This window comes from Puma concolor, chromosome D3 (assembly GCF_028749965.1).
Source record: "Puma concolor isolate L17-30 chromosome D3, mPumCon1.1.hap2, whole genome shotgun sequence".
Taxonomy (NCBI): domain Eukaryota; kingdom Metazoa; phylum Chordata; class Mammalia; order Carnivora; family Felidae; genus Puma; species Puma concolor.
Genome location: NC_141678.1, coordinates 74,130,419 through 74,152,703, shown reverse-complemented (window position 1 = coordinate 74,152,703; position 22,285 = coordinate 74,130,419). Strand labels below are relative to the sequence as shown.

General features: G+C 37.5%; 1 protein-coding gene across 2 annotated transcripts in view; it reads right to left on the bottom strand.

The window, feature by feature from the left end:
* RAB27B (RAB27B, member RAS oncogene family) overlaps window positions 1–21,694 on the bottom strand; it is a 147,269-nt gene extending 125,575 nt beyond the window's left edge. For both annotated transcript variants that reach the window (XM_086683029.1, XM_086683028.1), the window contains exons 1-2: window positions 21,568–21,694; window positions 21,361–21,435 (exon numbers count right to left, since the gene is read on the bottom strand). The gene's annotated coding sequence lies outside the window, so the exon portion shown is untranslated. The remainder of the gene's footprint in view (window positions 1–21,360; window positions 21,436–21,567) is intronic.
* Between the last annotated feature and the right edge of the window lie 591 nt (window positions 21,695–22,285).

Sequence of the window (22,285 nt, the reverse complement as noted above, 5' to 3'; positions counted from 1 at the left end):
AGAGCTCAAATCGTAAAGGAAAAAGTGGGTTTTTTAAATCTTCTCTTAGATGATTTCTTTACCATGTTTTGAAATAAAAATAACTAAAAACTTTTCCCTGAAATGAGGTAGGAAAAGGAATATTAAAGATCCATATCTACTGATCTTCTCGTCTGGGTCCAATATGAGCTGCAAAAAGATGTACATGTATCCATAGCTCAAAACCCTTCAACTGAATGAAATCAATCTATTTCATTAACATAACACACATTCACTGTTTTAAGAGAGGCAGTACAATGGTTAAAAGCATAGACTCAGGCACACTTCTTGGCACAAATTCTCTCAAGAGATGTTTACCATATCAATTAGGTTGAAGTTACTCCTCCAGCTACTGATTTTAGCCACTATAATCTCTTGTCTGGAATCTCTCATGTGGACTATTTTGACAGCCTTGGAATTGGTGTCCCTGCTTCTCCTCTTACTCCCTTGCCCTCACCACCTCCCCTAATGACTTCCCATCTTCCTGGGCATAAAGACCAGAGTTCCATAAGATTATTCATGCTGTCCACTATGGCTCTCTTGTGTATCTGATCTCACCTCCTATTATCCCCCTTGCTCTTTTTTCTATAGTTACCTCCTTGCTCTTCTTGAACATGGCAAACACAGTCCCATGCAAGGGCCAGGGCACCTACCATCTACAGTTACAATTCTTCTGCTTTATATGCTCTTTTCTGCATTTGTTAGCTGTGTGGCTCATTGAACCATTGAACTCAAGTCTCTGCCTAAGGTCCATGTGGTCAGAGTTTCCTTCCCTCACCACTCGATCTAAATCAGCCCAGGCTGTCTCAGCCCTTGGTCTTCCTTAATTATTCCCATTCAACATACCATAGATGCATTTGTATATTTTTGGTGTTCTATCCAGAACTCCAGGATAACAGGGATTCTATCACCAGTCCCTAATAGAGCATCTGGTCCATAGTAGGCACTCAATAAATATCTACTGAATAAATAATGGGATACCTCTTCTAAAAAAACCAAAAAGCTTACAATTCAGTTATGTTAAGAGGATATAAAATGTTGACAACTATAGCATATGAAAGCTAAATAGCACAATGCTTGAGTGATATGCCATGTGGTAATAATGTAGAACTAAGGTTCAGATGTGCCATAACTGGCATCGAAAATAAGTTTGATGTCTTTGCATACTTAAAATTATGTTATATAGGGCCTGGAAGGAAAATTATTCTGTTTCTCTGCTTCTGTCTAGATTGCTGAGAATCCCTTCCCATATTGGGAGATGCTCTTTCGAGGATAGCCCGTTCTCACAGGCTTCCAAAAGTAGTCCAGGGTTTGAACATCCTGTGAAATCTTGTTCCCACAATTTGATTTGGCATGGATGCAAAATTTATAGGGTGGTCTTGCACACTTTTGAGATGAGACCTACCATTGATGTCCTGGGATATGGCCACCATCTGCAGAGGAAACCAGAATGTTATACAACTGGAGCCTTTGCCCTTGATATTCAAGTCGTCAGTCTCCTCCTTTGGCTTGACTCCAGGACTAGCTGTGCTCTCTCTCAGTCTAGAAACACAGAAAATGGGCAAGCCAGATTGGCTTCCACCTACCACTCAGCTGTCTTCAGGACACCTGTTCTCCTAATTACTTGCTTTGTACTCAGAAAATGCAAATACACTTGATTATTAGCAGTAGCAAAACACAGAAATGAAGGTGCCTCTTTTGCAGAAATAGCAAGTGAATTCTTAGCAAATAAATTATGAACAATTTAAGTGACTTTATACTTTTTAATATTTGTATATTTGATTGACCCTAATGTCTTCCTGCCTTCCATTCTTATAAATTCAGATAACTCTATACATGTTCTTTTAGTTTAAAAAAAAAAAAACAAGCTGGGATGCTTATAAACTCAGAAAGATGAAACTACATCCAGAAATTTTAGCTACAAGATAAACTGCTTTCATGACAGTGACGCCAACACTGTGCTCCACCCACCATTATGACTCAGAGAAGGGCCTCTCCTGTTCTTTCTTGGGAGGTAGTGTTCCAAGTTTATAGTTTCCTCCAAGGTGACAATTAAGTCACCTTTATAAGCAATTGCCTTACAAAGGTTTCTTCCTGGGTCATTTGCCCTACTCAGAAAATAAGACTGCTTTAGATCCCTTTGTCCTTTTAAGCTTTACATGTGAAAACATTCACTCTTCACTGAAAAGCTGCATGAACTTTGATGTTGCAACATACCTTTATTTGTATCACAAACCTTCAGGCTTAAATCAGTCCCTCAAGACTGATTTTGCCAGAAGGAAGAATGTCAGAATACCCGGAGCTTATTTTCATGAGTGGTTAAAAACGCTAGAATATGTCTTCAAAATTTATAGAGGCCTTGAGTCCTTCCAACTGCCACCTTCTGCCTGTAGGCAAGAGGAGAACCAAGCCATCAAGGCTGAGAGATGGGTCACTTTTTAATTTAGCAAAAGGGCTTGCTTCAGCGTATTCACTAAGGCTGGCATTCTGCATAGAAGGTTAGCATGGCCACTCTGTAGAGGTGATATGCTAATTCATAAGGCTCCATGCTAAGCTGCTATGCAGAATGCCAGCCATATGTGTGTGTGTGTGTGTGTGTGTGTGTGTGTGTGTGTGTGTATATATATATATATATATATATATATATATATATATGCGCCAGATGGCCAGCAGTGCATGTAGTATATAAACTTTTGTGTAACAAAAAGGGAAAAGACTTTACATTTATATTTGTCTGAATTGGCACAGAGAAATACTGAGAAGGTAATAGACTCAATTAGCTTTAGGGAGCAGAAGTATGGGGAATTTGACAGGTGAGGAGGGTAAGGTAGGTGAGTCTTCTTGGTGTAGCTTTATTGTTTGAGTTTTGAACCATGAAAATTTATTACTTATTCAAAACAAGGTACCATAGGGAGATAGAGCCTCCCTTGATATTTGTTTTATCTTTGAAAATAATTATAATAGCACTTGGTTCTTTGGTTTTGTATGCCAAGGATATTATTCAATATCCATTACTTCCAAGGACATGCTTCTTAAGAAAGTAGACCACAATTAGATAATTATCATGACCAAAACCCTAGGTAGGATTTATGGAAAATAAAGTCCAAGTTTTAATCTTATCACCTTTTTTTCTTGCTGAATTTCTCAGTTCTCTTTCTTCTATTAATAAAACTGCACCAGAAATAATATTTCTCTCTCTGCATTTCATCATCTCTATCACTAATCATTTTTTTTAAATTACCATTTAGTGAAAGGCACATGTTCTGGTGTATATGTCCTAACCTTTACACTTTACAGATGAGGTAAGATGTGGCCAGGGACATTTAAGTGACTTGCCCACATTGCTAAATCAGCGTATGTGCCTAGTTCTGCCTGATTAGAAAGCTCTCTGTCCACAGGATCTTTTTAGCCATTCCCAAGGCACGGAAAGTAAGTGATTCAGGGCACCTGGGTGGTTCAGTCAGTTAAGGTTCCGACTTCGGCTCAGGCCATGATCTCGCAGTTCATGAGTTCGAGCCCCACGTCGGGGGGCTCTGACAGATCAGAGCCTGGATCCTGATTCAGATTCTGTGTCTCCCTCTCTCTCTGCCACCACCCACTCACTCACTCTCTCTCTCTCTCTCTCTCTCTCTCTCTCAAAATAAACATTTTTTAAAAACAAACAAAAAAAAAAGTAAGCAATACATTGACTGGAGATGTTTGACTGCTAAGCTGAGAAAATTCAGGCAGGCATCTTATAGATAAAAAATTAAACAAGTTTCTTTTTCCTTTCCTGTTTAACATCCAGATGAGTTATGCTACATTGCTGCCTATAATGAGAATAGGTTCTGGAAATGTGCGTTAGAAAAATGATCTGTTAGAATGTTTATCCATTGGATGGAAAGAATGTCTTATCATTTCCTTCCCAACCCTGAGGCTCTATAATTCTTTCTATTTAGACATCAATGTCTATGAATCATTTCATTATTCAGGGGACTAGTTAATAAAAAGCATAAGATAAAATCACTCTTATAAAGATCCTCAGTAATAGTGCCTTCTGTAGAATCAATCAAGTAATGGAACTTTAATAATATGAGCCATAGGATGAATGCTTCTTTCAGTCACATGAACTTGTCACCAGGCCATGCAGAAACCATAAAACACACAAAAAAAAAGAAGTGTTAGAGAAGTTGGAGATGGTCGTCAAGAGGATGTGACCACTGGTTGACCCAAGAGCTGAACCCAGGCAATTGGAGGCTCCTCACCGCCTCCCCTGTCCTGGGAACGTATGTTCTATCTGCCTTTCTCACACTAGAAGCCAGTTTCAAGGAGGCCACCTTGCGAGAGCAACATGTTGTTGAAACTCTCTAGACATGACTGAACACAGTTAAGACCTCGATGGAAACTTCTAGTATTCTGGCAGGTGGGTGCAGACATCTACTTGTTTTAAGACAAGCCTCATGTATAAGTTCCCTCGCTTGTAGAAACCTGGAGTGGCCCGCCTGCGGTCTCATCGCCCTGTGTGCAGGAGCCGGCTTCAGATTTCACCTGGGAACTCTCAAGGTTACAAACTAACAAAAGGTAAATGGGACTATATCAAAAGCAAAGCCTATTGCTCTCCGTAACTTATAAAAATGAAAAAGAAACTAAACACATTCTCTCTATGCAATTGAGCAATCGTAGTCCTTGGTATTTATGCCTGTGAACTGAAACTTTATGTTCACACAAAAACTGCACAAGGATGTTTATAGGAGCTTTCTTCATAATGGCTAAAACCTGGAAGCAATCCAGATGTCCTTCAAGTAGATGAATAGATAAATAAACTGTGGCCACATCCAGAAAATGCAATACTATTCACTTAAAAAAAAAAGAGCTATCGGGGCACCTGGGTGGCTCATTCGGTTGAGCGTCCAACTTCAGCTCAGGTCATGATCTCACGGTTCATGAGTTCAAGCCCCATATCAGGCTCACTGCCATCAACCTGTCAGTGCAGAGCCTGCTTCAGATCCTCTGTCTCCCTCTCTCTGCCCCTCCCCCACTTGTGCTCTCCCAAAAATAAATAAAATATTTTTTTGAAAAAGAGCTATCAAGCGATGGAAAGACATGGAGGAAACTTAAATGCATTTTACTAAGTGAAAGAAGCCAATCTGAAAAGTCTACAGACTATTTTATTCCAACTGTATGACATTCTGGAAAAGATGATACTATGCAGAAAGTAAAAATATCAGGGGTTGGAGTGAGGAGGGAGGGATGAATAGATAAAGCAAAGAGAATTTTAGGGCAAATACTGTGTATGAAACCATAGTGGTGGGTACATGTCATTATACATTTGCCCAAGCCCACAGAATGTACACGCCGAGAGCAATCCCTAAGGTAAATTAGGGACTTTGGGTGATTTTGATGTGTCAGTGTAGGTGCATCAATTGTAACAAACGTACTAATTTGGAGGCAGATGACACTCCTGGGGGAGGCTGTGCATGTGTCAGGGCATGGGCTATATGGGAAATCTCTGTACCTTCTTCTCAATTTTAAACTGTTCTAAAAAAATAAAGGCTTTAAGAAAAAAGACAAGTTGTCAAATGAGAAAACATATTTGTAATACAAGTATCTTACCAAGGATTTGTATCCAGAATATATAGAGAACTCTCACAATTCTATGAGAAGTAACTCAATACAAAAGTGGGCAAAAGATTTGAACCTCTCAAAAGATACACGCATGTGTAATAAGCCCACATAAAGATGCTCAAACCGTTAGTCTATTGGGAGAAATGAAAATTAAAATCATAATGAGATCCCACTACACACCCACTGGAAGAAACAAACTTAAAAACACTAACAATATCGGGTGCAGGTGAGAATCTGGAGAAATTAGAACTCTCCTGTATTTCTTCTGGGGAAAGTATTAAGCAGAAAATACTTTGGAAAACTATTTGGCACGTTCTTACAAAGCTAAATGTACACTTGCATAGCTCAACAATTCCACTCTTAGGTATTCACCAAGAGAAATAAAAACATACCTCTACACAAAGACTTGAAAAATCAAGGCTCAAAGCAACTTTATTCTTAGTAACCAAAGAAATGGAAAACTACCTATCAGTAGGAGAATGGATAAACAAGTTGTAGTATATCCATGAAATACAATACTACTCAAATTTTTAAAATAAAATCTTGAACTACTGATACATGCAAGGTCATGGGTGAATATCAGAAACATTACACTGAGTGAAAGAAGCCATACACAAAATAGTATGTACTGTATGATTCCATTTACATGTGATGCCAGAGAAGGCAAATAAATTTACAGTGCCAGCATATTGGAGGCAGCCTAAAGCTAGGGTTTATTGCAAAGGGACATCAAGGGACTTTTTGGAGGTGATAATATTCTCGATCTTGATTGTACCCATGATTATATAGGAGTACACAGTTTGTTGTGTGCAGAGTATGGCACAACAAGGTTGTTTAATGAAAAAATATTCTGATTAAGATCAAGATTTGTCCCTCTAACAGCAGAAGATGCAGATATAAATTTTTAAAAATCTCGTGAATGTGTTCATGTTCTAAAAAAGTATTTAAGGTATATATACATTATGTGGCGCCTGGGTGGCTCAGTTGGTTGAGCATCTGACTCTTGATTTCAGCTCAGGTCATAATCCCAGGGTCGTGGGATCGAGTCCCGCTTCAGGCTCTGCACTGAGCATGGAGCTTCCTTAAGATTCTCTGTCTCTCTCTGCCTCTTTCCCCAGTTTGCTCTCTCTCTAAAATAAAACAATAAAAAATAAAAAAAAAATAAAAAGGTATATATACATTATGTAAAATCTGCTTTTAATGTCTGGGATATGGTAAGTGATCAACAATATTAATTTCAATCCTAAAATTTGTATGGAACCAGAAAAGACCCCAAACAGCCAAAGCAATCTTGAAAAAGAAAACCAAAGCAGAAAGCATCACAAGCCCAGACTTCAAGCTACACTACAAAGCTGTAATCATCAAGACAGTATGGTACTGGCACAAGAACAGACACTTAGATCAATGGAATGGAATACAAACCCAAAAATGGACCCACAAGTGTATGGCCAACTAATCTTTGACAAAGCAGGAAAGAATATCCAATGGAATAAAGACCGTCTCTTCAGCAAGTGGTGCTGGGAAAACTGGACAGCGACATGCAGAAGAATGAACCTGGACCACTTTCTTACACCAGACACAAAAATAAACTCAAAATGGATGAAAGACCTCAATGTAAGACAGGAAGCCATCAAAATCCTCAAGGAGAAAGCTGGCAAAAACCTCTTTGATCTTGGCCACAGCAACTTCTTACTCAACACGTCTCCAGAGGCAAGGGAAACAAAAGCAAAAATGAACTACTGGGACCTCATCAAAATAAAAAGCTTCTGCACAGCGAAGGAAACAATCAGCAAAACTAAAAGGCAACCAACAGAATGGGAGAAGATATTTGTAAATGACATATCAGATAAAGGGTTAGTATCCAAAAATCTATAAAGAACTTACCAAACTCAACACCCAAAAAACAAATAATCCGGTGAAGAAACAGGCAAAAGACATGAATAGACACTTCTCCAAAGAAGACAACCAGATGGCCAACTGACACATGAAAAAAAATGCTCAACATCACTCATCATCAGGGAAATACAAATCAAAACCACAATGAGATACCACCTTACCCCTGTCAGAATGGCTAACATTAACAACTCAGGCAACAACAGATGTTGGCGAGGATGAGGATAAAGAGGATCTCTTGCATTGTTGGTGGGAATGGAAGCTGGTGCAGCCACTCTGGAAAACAGTATGGAGGTTCCTCAAAAAACTAAAAATAGAACTACCCTACGACCCAGCAATTGCACTACTAGGCATTATCCAGGGGATACAGGTGTGCTGTTTCGAAGGGGCACATGCACCCCAATGTTTACAGCAGCACTATCAACAATAGCCAAAGTATGGAAAGAGCCCAAATGTCCATCAATGGATGAGTGAATAAAGAAGATGTGGTATATATATATATATATATATATACAATGGAGTATTCCTCGGCAATCAAAAAGAATGAAATCTTGCCATTTGCCACTATGTGGATGGAACTGGAGGGTATTATGCTAAGTGAAATTAGTCAAAGAAAGACAAAAATCATATGACTTTACTTATATGAGGACTTTAAGAGACAAAACAGGTGAACATAAGGGAAGGGAAACAAAAATAATATAAAAACAGGAAGGGGGACAAAACAGAAGAGACTCATAAATATGGAGAACAAACTGAGGGTTACTGGAGGGGTTGTGGGCGGGGGGATGGGCTAAATGAGTAAGGGGCACTAAGGAATCTACTCCTGAAATCAGTATTGCACTGTATGCTAACTAATTTGGATGTAAATTTTAAAAAATAAAAAATAAAATTAAAAAAATTTAAAAAAATTAAAAAATTTAAAAAACAAAATAAAAGAAAAAGAAAACAATATTAATTTCACTCTTTTCTTTCCAGTTGTTCTTATGTGAAAAGTATAAGTAATGTCCTCAAAGGCAGTGAGCTAAAAAAAAAAAAAAAATCTGAGAAATATACACAGAAGGACAAAATTAGAAGTCAATGTTTAGTCATCTAAGAACGATGAAAGGGATCTGGTATTACATGGAAATCTTCCTTCATTTGTGGTTTGTTATATGACCAGGGTTTTAGAATACCCTTGTGGTTTACTTTCCCAATTCTGGTATTTGTTATTTTTTATTGTACCCATTTGGTACCTAGCACACATTTCCTGTATTAGTCATTGCATTTTTAAGCATACATTCTTGTTTTTTAAATTTATCTCAAATTCCTAGAAGGCAACAATTATATCTGTTCTTTTTTTAATGGTTGATTTGTTTAGAGGAAACATTCAATAAAAGTTCAACATATTGTTGATAATATTGATGTCCTCATCTTTGAAAATTTCTTGCCTCATCAATATTATTTACTCAAATAATTTAGATATTATCAAGTTACTTCCATATAAAACGAAAAAAGAATTATTTAAGATATTCAGCCAGGTAATTTAAGGTCCTTTTCTTTCTCTTGATATATTCATAAATCTAGGATCATTCATGTATTCACTTGCTTAGTCTCTCAATGAACACATAAGGAACATTTCCCTTTGCCAAGTTTATGTTAAGTGTTGCAGACAAGACGTTATTATAGGTTCAGATTCTAGAAAGAAAATCAAATATAGCAAAACAAATTTATAATGGTAGGATAAATACATCATGAGAGGTGTGGAAAGGGTGAAAGATGATGCCAAGATAAAGTACCAGAAAACATTCAAAAATAAAATTTTGATCCTTCTATTCATTAGCTAATCTAAATTTTTACAGTCAGATTTAATGTCATTAATGTCAGAATGTAGATGATCTGCAGTTGATACTATAGATAAAGTTTGGGTCATTTGGGCATTAAAACTGTGGTGATTTTCCCAGCCAAGGAAAGTAACCCTCTCTTTCTGATTACTTAGGTACCTGCAGCTATGCCTGAAGTCAGTGAACCCATCCAAGTCTTTTCTCTTGTTTACAAGAAAGAAACTTTGTTTGCATTAACAGCCCAGAGAGATAATGGTGAACCAGAAAATTAAAAGGTGAACTAGGAAATTATATTAGAAACTGACCTCTTCCATTTCAGACCTTGGTGGAAAGTCAGGGTAACTATATGGGCAACTTTCTTCCACAGAAACATGTTTGGCAATTCTGAATGAGAACTTGGGCACTAGGATTATGTCCACTTATATAATTTGTTTGATAAAAGAAAGTACCCTGTGCCAATATGCTCCCTTTCTTTTTGCCAAAAAAAAATAAGGAAATGATAACATTAAAACACAATTCTTTCAAGTATAAGCATTATGTAGTCAAAACCTCAAACGTTCGTGCTGCCTCCTTTGTCAAGACCTCCTTCCTGGATGATGGATGATGTTTCCTTTCCGAAGTTTCCCATCCCACTCCCTCCATGACCCTCCCTTACCTAGGAAATCTCTACATACCTTCTAGATCCTTATTTAAATGCCAGTTTCTTGGAGATGCCATTCTTGACTCTATCCTGCCCTAAACACACCCAGCTTAGATCCCAACAGACTAGGAAAGGATTCCTGTCATAAGCACTTTTTCATAAAACTTGTAACGAATTAGTTACCTGTTTATTTTCTGCCTTCCTTTCCAGTCTGTACCCTCCATATGGGCAGACACTGCTTCTAACTTGTTTGTATTCTAGGCACCTCAGAGCTATTTAATAAATGGTGAAATTTACAAGCAATAAGTAAATCCAGGGAAATAATCCTTTCATTTTGTTAATGAGAAATCCCAGATAAAGTAGTTCTCTACTATAAAATTAATTCTCATAATTTTTAAATAGCATCCTATTTGATACATGTCCTATTTCCTCGCTGCACTATTGAGTGTTATTATAAAACATAGGTTCTGTTTAACATGGAAGTTACTTTTACATTAATATGTTCAATTCCAATTTATCATAATTGAGCTCAGAACAATGAAATTCTACGTGAAGCAAAAAGCTATAGAAATTTCCTTAGACACCCTGGTTGCCCTGACTCACATCTTTTCTGTTTTGAGCCTACTGTTTGACCAAAACCACTCACTATATCCCAACTTCTATGGTTTTTTAAGGGAGTTGATTGAATCAACTTGAGTAAACTAAATGATACATAATATATTTTGGTAGTTATACTTTTAAAAAACTGCACTTGCTCTAAAGCCTTTTTAAAAATAATAATACCAAAGTATACCATGCATCATTTGCTTTACTCATATAGTTTTCCATTTGGGCATGATCATGATACATGTAAAGCCTACTCAAATAGTAGGCATTTACTAATTTTAACTATTAGATGGTTATAAATTCTATCACAATTAAAACTATCAGAATAATTCTCTGCCACTTGGAAGTGAGGCAAAAATGTGGGCAATACACCTTTATATCGTACAGGGTCAATGGCCACCTGAGGATTGTGTAGGTAGGTACAACGCTGTTCAGAAGAATTTTCTGCGAAGATGGAAGTGTTGCCCAATATGGTAGCCACTGGGCAAGTGTAGCCACTGAGCATGTATAAAGTGGGCAGCGTGACTGAGAGACTAAAATTTTTGTTGTATTTAATTTTAATTAATTTAAGTTTAAATAATCACATTTAAATAACTAGTGACTACCTTACCAGACAGCACAGGTCCAGATAAATATACTACTTAGTTTGCCTCATTTTTTTTGTTATTAATTAAAAATCCCAGCTTGAGTAAAATTACTTGTTAATTTGTAGAATTTTTCCATTAAATATGCAAAAAAAAAATTTCACCCAGCGGGACAAATATCTCTAAATATTTATGGTCTGCTGGATATTAGGAAGTTTTAAAATCTGTGATCTTATCCAAACACATCTTTGTTAAATTGCCTATATATACATATTTCTCATATTTTCTCTGTAGCAGTCATAACATCTAGTTCCCTTATTCATTAATAAGTTATGGAAAATTGTTTACATATGTGCACTGTATATTCACCAGAGAGTCATGATTTGAAAATCAGACTTTAGCATTTTTGGAGGCGACCCCCAATAGCCCTCAAAATTAACTCATAAAATTATTTTTTTAAAAAAATTTTAATGTTTATTTTTGAGAGAGAGACAAAGAGACAGAGCACAAGCAGGGGAGGGGCAGAGAGAGAGGGAGACACATCTAAACTAACAAGGCTTGGACAACTTTCAGGCTGGACCAGCGGAATGAGACAGGGATTTGCTGAACTCTCTGTAGTCCAGGGGTAGACACATTACATGAAAGCAGAATGCTAGCCCCTATGTCCAGGGCAACAAGTATTTATCATCAGGACGGAATGAGTTCATGAGGAATATTTGTTATTTGTCTGGAATATGGCTGGCATTATTTTAACTATTTTTTAATAAATGTATAAGGAACCCCTTTCTCTTTCTTCTTAAACTATCTCTAGTCCTAACCTTACATTATTAAATTAATGTCATGATATCTGAGTCTCACTGACCCACTAGGAATTCAAAAGCAAATATTTCACTGCATCTCTTTACTTTCCATGGCAATAGGTTATTTGCATAGGATCAATACCAGTGTGTCCACATTTTTTACCAGGATGTAACTGCACAAATCTGTGTTGCAACCAAGTCTATGCTTGGAGCATCATTTCTGAGAAAAATTCTGGTTTCATAAAGTACGGCATTTCATCAGTAAGGAACATATATGGAGTGGATGCCCACGAAACACTTTTAGGAAATTGGTCTAGTACCTAAGTCCCTGCCTTTCAGGTAGTACAAAGGTTACTTCCAAAAGGACGATAGGAATCTCTAGAAGGGAAGGAAAAATTTCACCTAAATTCATAGGTAAAGCAGGTGAAATCTAGTGGAGAAGGTGTTTGGGGCTTGGTTTCCCAGACTTAGGATAGGAGAGGTACTAAAAGAATTTAAACGTTCAACTCGAGACTATGAAAATTTCAGACAGATGTAAATTTTGTGGTTGTAGCAGTTAATCAATACTGTAAGATCCTAGATTTGCAAACTCCAGAGAGTTTACCTGATTAATTTATGCACCTGTGGAAATAATCAGGTCAAACCTGTGCTCCCGTAAGACTTCACTTACAGAACAGGTGATGGGCTGGATTTGAGACACAGGCTTAGTTGGTCAAGCCCTGATCTAGACTGCAAAAATAAGGCAAAAACAGGGCAGAAAGAACTTTCAGTAACACATGGGGACAAAGACCATCCAAGGATGTCTAAGAGAAGATATTTAGTTCATCTCATTGTCTACTATTGATTAAAAGTCCCAGATTTAGTGAAGTTACTTGTTAACTTGCAGGCTTTCATCCTGCAGAAATGCAAACAATTTTTGCCTGATAGAACAGATAACCCCAAAGATAAACCCTTTTTAAAATTAATTCCACAATCCTATCCTAACCCTTCTTTTGAAAATTTTCTACATATGCATATATAGTTTCTTAAAGTGCTTTTCAAACTGTTCATTCCTGCTTACTGATATCTTTCACTAATTAATGAATTAAAGAAAATTTTTTACACACGTTCATTTCATATTTGCCTGGGAGCTAATGATTTTGCATTCTGAAATTACACTTTAACAACTATATGCTGATATAAAAAGCCAGAGTGAAAATCATAAGACAAGATGTTCCTTCCACTTCTGGCACAACATGACCTGAACACTGGGAACTTCAGGATCATCATCTCTACAAGGGAGGTGGCTGAACAAGGAATTCGAAAGTCCCTTCCAAACTTCATTGTGAATATTCTAAAACTGACAGTTTTCATACATCAATAGAGACAGAATATTATTGAGAGAAAGAAATTTTAACATTCTGAAAAGAACTCAAAGAGACCTGGAATACACTAAGGCTTTTTATTCCAGTAACAATGAAAGGGATCCATTCAAAATGAAAAAGCACCATTCAAGTGATCCCTTTGCCAGGAGCAATTGCTCTTTAATTGAGCTATTTGTTCTTAAGATAGATAACTTTTGACATACACATAGAATGATACAAGATTTATATCTTTCCTAGAGTTTTTTCTTGTCAAGGCATAAAATAGGGTCATTCTTTTTCAGAGAGCATATGCAATGTTCAGATAGTAAGTCTCCACACCCTTTTCATACTGAATGTGAAGTTGCTATAAATCTCAAGTGAAATTTTGATTTAATTTGAATTTAGACAAGTAGAAAATTGTGAATAACTGAAACTTTTCCAAAAGGGCATCGGAATGGTCGTCTAAGGGTCATAAAAAGTGCTATATTTTAAGGCTTTTAAAAAAATAGTTTGTAAAAGAAGGGAAAGGCATGATAATAATTAAAACAACATAGGTAAAAATATAACACCTGCAATATTCATGGGACAGCTGAATCATTTTAGGATTTCATCACTAATGGTCTTGCTTGGAATATTTTCTCTACTAAGAAAATACAGGCTATTGCAATATAGACCATCTAAAGTCCAATTATGAGCTAATTCTAACCTTGAAAATGAGGGTTTACCTATAGGACATGATAGTTATCAGAGTAGGCCCAGGAGAAATTTGGCCTTAGAATCAGCATCATGGATTTATTTTAAACCAATCATTTATTTGGTCATCATGCAGATGTGGTTGAACAGGAAAATCTTAAGAGTGTTCAGAAATCTGTTTTTTTAAATATTTATTTATTTTGTGTGTGTGTGTGTGTGTGTGTGAGAGAGAGAGAGAGAGAGAGAGAGAGAGAGAGAGAGAGATTGGCAGAGAAAGAACCCCATGCAAGCTCTGTACTAAAGCACAGAGCCCAATGCAGGGCTCGATCTCACAAACCATGAGATCAGGACCTGAGCTGAAATCAAGACTCAGATGCTTAACCTGCTTAAACCACCCAGATGCCCAGAGAAATCTGGTTATTTTATCTAAACGCTTACACAGTACCCTAAGGTAAAAATTTTTAAATGTGCCTAATTAGAAATAATCTCAATGAGATGCGTGAATAAAAGTGAAATTTTTTAATGAGGTCAAATGAGATTTAATAGCTATTTTTTTTTTATGTTTATTTATTTTTGAGACAGAGATAGAGCATGAACGGGGGAGGGTCAGAGAGAGAGGGAGACACAGAATCCAAAGCAGGCTCCAGGCTCCTAGCTGTCAGCACAGAGCCCGACGTGGGGCTCGAACTCACGGACTGTGAGATCGACCTGAGCCGAAGTCAGACGCTTAACCGACTGAGCCACCCAGGCGCCCCTAATAGCTATTTTTAAATCTGGACATTATTTTCTGCATTTTCAAGTCTGAATTATATTATCTGTTGTATTATATATGGCTAAATTAAACTGTATAAGTTTCTGCTGCAAAAACAAAAACATTTTTTAAATTGTGATGAAATGACATTAACTGCATGACATTGATCTTTGTCATTTGTTGAGACTTGCTTTGTATTTTGTGATACTAAATTTTTATGCATAAAAAGAACGTTTATGCATGTTAAAAAGAATAACTTTATTGGTTGCAGTTTTCATATATGTCTCTTAGATTGGAATTATACATCGTATTGCTGATATTTTCTATTCGTATTAACTTTTGCCCAGCATGTGAGAGAATTTTGTCACAATCTTACTATGATTGTGGATCCATCAATTCCTCCTAGCTTTATGTATTTTGTTTATATTATTCTAGGTTCTGTCATTAGGTGCTTATAGGTTCAGGATAGATATACCTTACTGGTGAATTGTACATTTAATCATTAGTTACCAACCCTTTTATTTTTTGTTTTTTTTAAGTTTATTTATTTATTTTGAGAAAGAGAGCAGGGGATGGGCAGAGAGAGATTGAAAATCCCAAGCAGGCTCATACTGTCAGCGCAGAGCCCAATGCGGGGCTTGAACCCATGAACCATGAGATCATGACCTGAGCCAAAACCAAGAGTCAGATGTTTAACCGACTGAGTCACCCAGGCACCCCATTTTAAATTTTAATTATGCTTTCTACTCTAAAATGTAATTTAGTAATTATCTGCCTGTTAGATATTTATGTAGTATCTGCGTTTTAGATATTTATGTATTACCTTCTTCCCTCATTTAGTGGTATTGATTTATTACTAAAATTCAATAGATTTGCAATAAAGAAACTAAGACCTAAACAGTTAAAGTTGTATTTTCGAGGACACACAATTGGAGCATGACAGAGCTACAGATAAATTTAAATATTAGTAGTGCAAGATCTCATGAACTTGAATTCTACCTCCTGTCCTGACCCTCTCAACTTGTTTCTTCACCCTCAGCAAACGGCGTTTGCTTTTTTTACTGGTCCTGCACAAGGAGAGATTTTAGTCTTGAGTTTGCAAATTTGTCTGTGGCGGCCAATCCAGAGGATTCTATCTCCTTCTATGAGATCAGGAATGTAACCAAACCAAATCTTGACATGTCAGGGACTTTCTTCCCCTTCTTTTCAATGCGAGCCTCTTGCATATGCGTTTAGTTTAGTTTAGTTTTCTATTTTGGATTCTGTCTGATGATAAAGTCGCTTCAGCTACATCCAGCTGATAACTCTCAGGATTAAGGTTTTCCTTTGAAAGGACTAGGTGAACATATTGTTGACCAATTTTGCTACTATCCCTAGTTGTATTGTCAATATCTATGGAGGGGAAATACTGAAAAATCACCACAATTTTCCACTAAATATATATGTTCCAGTATGTATGTGTAGGAATATATACATACACACACACACACACACACACACACACACATTTGGAATACATGTATGTGGCTGTTTGAGTGCAAGTATATATTTTATGGCTGTGCACTGATGAAATGATAAAGCTCCAAGGTGTTTAGACATGAGTCAGTCACTCCAAGTATTACTAAACTACCTTCTTTATCAATGAGCTCACTTCTTAAACTTGAGCAAGCACCCTGTGGTGTGCACTGTAAAGTGTCATGTTCACCTCACTGAACTTCTCCAGGAGCTGTGTTTGAAGGCCAAGGCCAGGAAGTACAGTCCTGTCAGGGGCTGTGTGTCAACCTCCTGGAGCTGGTCCTCTCTCTCCAGCATTCCCCGGAAGGAACAGCACGTCCATTAATCAACCACTGTGTTGGTGGTTTCTGAGGAGACGATCAAAAATGTACCACAACTGCACCTATAAAAGCTCCTAATTGAAACTTGGCCTTTAGAGGATTCGGGAACAATGCTCTCTCTTTCTGCTGTCTATGGGAGTAGCTCTCTTTCCTCCCACAACTGTGTGATACAGAATCACCACAAGACTTTCAGGAGAGACACAGGGGTGATAAATGGTCTAAGACTTGTTTATTTGACTATGTATTCAAAGAAGTTAGTTCATAAAGTTGCAATAACACTTGTAAGTCAGAATGGAAATTAAATTTGTCCCAGATATTGTCATGGACGCTCAACATATGTTACCTCATTTTTCTCAAAACTCCGTAAAGTTTTATCAATGGGATAAAATGCTCAAGATTCGAAGACTTAAGAATGACCTAGAATGGATTTAAATTGCCTAATGAAGTCTGCACTCTTTCTGCAACAGCACACTGTTGCTTGTTAGTTGGCCGCCTCTCTCACTCAGACCCCTGATGATCTGTCACTTTTTAGGGGAGTCTTCTAAACAACCACATCTGAAAAAGCCACCAAGTCATCCCATATCACTACTCTCTTCCAATTTTCAAGTTAGTACCTATTAGATATATTCTGGTTTAATTTGTAATAAGTTAGAACAATTTAGAAAGAATTTTAATAAAATGTATTTGGTTTATAATGTTTGTTACCTACTTCCCTCTACAAAATGATGAAGTCCATGAACGGTGGGACATATCTTATTTACTGGTCTCACTTTCATACCTGGCATACAGTGAGGAATTGACAAATATCTATTAAATAAAGATAATCCAAAGAAATTAAATGCTGTTCCATAAAATCTTATATTAATTCCAGAGTATGAATGGCAAAGCTCATTTGCAACTTAAACATGATTCCGTAGAATCATGATTAATATATTTTTTTAAGTTTATTTATTTTGACACAGAGAGAGAGAAAGATAGCAGGGGAGGGGGAGAGAGAATCCTAAGCAGGCTCCACACTGACAGCGCAAAGCCTGACACAGGGCTTGAACTCACGAATCCTGAGATCGTGACCTGAGCTGAAACCAAGAGTCAGATGCTTAACCAAACTGAGCCACCCAGGCACCCCATGATTAATATTTATCAACAGTTTCCTTAAGAAGAAGGTTTTAACTTCCTCCCTATTAAATAAAAGACGCAAGTGGAAGGAAGCAAGAGAGTATGAGTGTCCTTTGTTCACATCAGCTATAGGTGGGTGAACCAGGAGGGATAATTGAAACAATGTTTTGGATAAAACTGCTTATCAGTAATCCATGGCTCACATTTCATTTTGCTAATTGGTCTTTTACACCCAAAGGCTGAATCTCATCTATTTAAAAGCTTTCTGCTGTACCTACAAACTTATTTCTTTATAAGTAAAACCAGTTTTGGAAACAAAACCTCTGCTTTTGAGAAAAGCTTATTCCCAAAACGATATGGATAGTAACTTTTCCCTTTTGCCAAACTCCAACGAAACATGTGTTGTCCCTCCTGGTTCATACAGGCACATATGATGTGGACACAGTATGCTTCGAGCATACTCTCCTTCCATTTACTTTAACCCTTTCATTTAATAAGAAAAAGGTCACAATTAGATTTCAAGGAAATTCCCAAGTTCCACATAGTTCCTATTCACTGTGGCCAACAGGTTTGCAAACATTCCTGTTAGCACTGTAATCACCTTTCAGGGCATATCAAGGACTGTCTGTCATTTCTTTCTGCTGCTTCTTTATCCCTTCAACAAACACTCAGTGCTTCCCACAGCGTTGACCATTTTTTGCATTTTCTGTGGCTTCTACTAGGAGACCTTCTTTTCTTACTCAAAGCAGAAAACCAAAAGAAAAGTAAACTGAAATGACACAAGTTTTGCCGATGCTCCCCTTCTCCCATTACGTTAGCTCCTTCTGGGTGGTTTCATAATCTAAAAGCTATCTTTTTTTCATCTCTTTCTTCAATGTCTTCCTAAGTCCCCTATTCACATGAGAATCCTTATTTTGGATTATTTTATGTCCTTTAGGAGAAAAAAAGCACTACTGAGGGTGAAATCGGTGTAACCGGATTTGCTATTTGCTGAACCTCTTTTAAATAAAAACTTGTATGTTAAAATTAATCTTTTAGAAATGTCTACCTTAACATTATCCAGTAAATGTAGATAATGTTGATATTCACCTGGATCTCCTGGGTAGTCAGACTTTTCAAGGCCTGAACAGATTATCCTCAGGGATAAAAATCACCAGATAATCACTACTTTCACACTTTAACAAATTAGTTTTAGCTGTGCGCTGGATTCTGCGGCTTAAGTCCCACACGTTTGCCAGCAATTCTGGACTTTGGCCGAACATTGTGCCAAGTTAGGTTAGGTCTTAGACTCAATTAGGTCTAGCTGGTACACTTAATTTCAGGACTTAAATTCAGCAACAAAGTTCGTGTTCTGAAAAGAGTATCAAATTCTGAATAAGATCTATGTCCTCGGGGCTTTTTTTCCCCTCTCATCATTGAATTCAATCAATCTTTAGACCCCATATCTAATTAGATTATTTATGGTAAGGCGTGTCTGATGAATATGACATAAAACTAAAGTTTAAGGCTACAAATCACATGCTGGGCAAGAATTCTCAAAGTTGTTTTAATTGGAAAGATTTGAGTCATCTTCCCAGACTGAGAATATAGAAACACTTTTTTAAAAGAGAAAGGGAGAAAATTCATAAACATAAAGCTCATGGAGTCATGTAGTATATTGTTATACCAATTAAAAATAAATGCAAAACATTTCTTTTGTTTCACAAAATTTTGGAAATCTATTACTGCCCCCATTCTTTTTTCCCCAACTTTCTCCATAAGCAAAAGGCATTGCTTTCAAAAAAGATATTCCCTGTTTAAGAAATATTATAGAGCAGGGGCGCCTGGGTAGCTCAGTCAGTTAAGCCTCTGACTTCGGCTCAGGTCATGATCTCGCACTCTGTGAGTTCGAGCCCCACGTCGGGCTCTGTGCTGACAGCTCAGAGCCTAGAGCCTGCTTCGGATTCTGTGTCTCCTTCTCTCTCTGCCCCCTCTGCCTCTCCTTCTCTCTCTCTCTCAAAAATAAATAAACATTAAAAAAAATTATAAAAAAATAAAAAAAGAAATATTATAGAGCAATATTAGCATGTTATTTTTACATGATTATATTCACTGGCATTTAAGGATATTACACATTAATTATTATGACAATTTATAATTTCTGTTACATTAAAAATATAGGTAGTATTTATATAGTAAACATTCAATCAGAATTTTCAAATATAAAAAAGTATAGAACAGTAAAATAAGACTTAATCCCTCCATCCCTCATATCCTCTGCTCCTCTTTTTTTATACCGAATAGTTTTAGGAGAAATACAGGTATACTTACAGAAGCTTAATACCTAAACAATTCTAAATCTCATTTATGGTATTTCAATATATCAAAGATAAGTACTTTAAAAAAATAATTTTCGAACTATTAAAAGTATATTTAGGGGCGCCTGGGTGGTGCAGTCGGTTAAGCGTCCGACTTCAGCCAGGTCACGATCTCGTGGTCTGTGAGTTCGAGCCTCGCGTCAGGCTCTGGGCTGATGGCTCGGAGCCTGGAGCCTGTTTCCGATTCTGTGTCTCCCTCTCTCTCTGCCCCTCCCCCGTTCATGCTCTGTCTCTCTCTGTCCCAAAAATTAAAAAAAAAAAAAAAAAAAGTTGAAAAAAAAAAGTATATTTAAATTCTTTAAAAAATACACTAAAGTCACATTTTCAATGTTGATGCCTTGTTTTGAGTTTCAGTTTAATATTTTCTTTCCTGAAATAAATTTAATGCCATTGTTTATCTTAAAATTTCCCATCAATTAACCATTAATATGACTCAACATTGTATTCATTTATAAATACGTTTATGTATTTCGTATTGGTATAAGACACCTAAATCTGATCTGATTTCTAAGGTAATAATCTAACCTAACAATGTGACAAGGCTTTAAAGTTTGTAAAGAGCTTTTAATGCATGAAATTGGCATCAAGGCCCAGCGAAAGCATTTGCGGTTGATTTGTAATACTTACAGAGAATGTCCAATTTTCTCTGTGGGGTTACCTTCATTTGGGTTTTCCAGTAGCAAACTACTCCCTTATCACACATAACCAGATTTATTGTTGAACAGGAAAGGGAACTTTAGATAATTAAGTTTTTAAACGTTTCTGCATGTAACCCGCTAATTGTAGTATCGAGTGGAGTGTGGTCAAAAGAAAGCAAACTCAATTTCTCCTCAATGGTTTTGCACTGAGAGGTGCAGAACGGTGTAACAGCTTTCTGGTAGCCCACATCGAGGAGGAGTATTCAGAATGCAGAAATACAGAAAGCATGAAAAGACTCCTACACTGCACCACGGCAATGATTAGAAAGGACAACCTTTGAGCTTTGAAAACAGAAAGCAGAAAGCCAGCAAGCAGTCTGCAGCCCCCCCAGCAAAATCTCTTCCCCATCAAAACTCTGTTGCAAATCCAGCTTCTCCTCTTGCAAACCCACAGGCTGGGAGAGGGAACCACAGCCACTCCAAACTGGAGCTACAGGGCCATCATTAGTGGTTTCTGTCACTGTCTTGGTGCTTTTCCTTCATGAATGAAATATGCAAATGGCATTTTACATTAGCTCTTTCCGTGAAGAAGAAGAAGAAGAAGGTCAAGAGATACAACTAGCACAGCCAGCACGTTAGAGATCTGTGACCAATGTACTTACACCTTCAAATGTCTCCAGATTTCAGCCCCTGGAAATATCTAGCCCATTTCTTTATGGCACTGTTGCTTCCGTCAGCTGTGGAAATTAACATAAAATAATATAGTAACCCAGTGAGTGCTGGACAGCCTTCCAGAGCATCCGGTTAAGTGAACACTAACGGCACACGGACGGTGTACAAAATCTGAATGATAAACAGCAAGTAAATACCTTCCAAGGGGCCAGAAGGGGGAAGGATGTTGAGCTACTGCTGCTGTCGGCTCTCTTGTGTAACAGCAAAGGCGGCTCAGTCCCTCTGACAGGCTGTGAAGCGCGGCTGCCGATCGCGTCGGGGCGGTCCTAGTGCCTGCTCCAGGTTATTACACACAAGGTAACCCTGAAGAGCTTCCCTGCTTCCTGCGATTTGGCTAGAGGGTCTCACCAAGGGCTTTCGGGGGCATCAGCTTGTTAAGCATCAGGGCAGCGGAGGTGGGGTTTGGGAAAAGTGATTAGTAGCAAATGGGGTCTGCCAACATTTCCAGACACTGCTGTTGAAACCAGAAAGGATTACAGATCATGTTGTCTGTTAAATAAACAGTGCTCTTGAAAATCTTAAAGCCAGAGAGGGCTTTTTAAAAGACACCTATGTGCACATATACTATATTGACCACATCTCTTTATTCTGTTCTTCTGGCACATTAAAAAAAATTTTTTTTAATGTTTGTTTATTTCTGAGAGAGAGAGAGTGAGAAAGCGAGAGAGAGCGTGCGAGCAAGCACGCATGAGCGGGGGAGGGACAGAGAAAGAGGACGACACAGAATCCCAAGCAGGCTCCAGGCTCTGAGCAGTCAGCACAGAGCCTGCCGTGGGGCTCGAACTCATGAACTGTGAGATCATCACCTGAGCTGAAGTTGCATGCTCATCTAACGGAGCCACCCATGTGCCCATC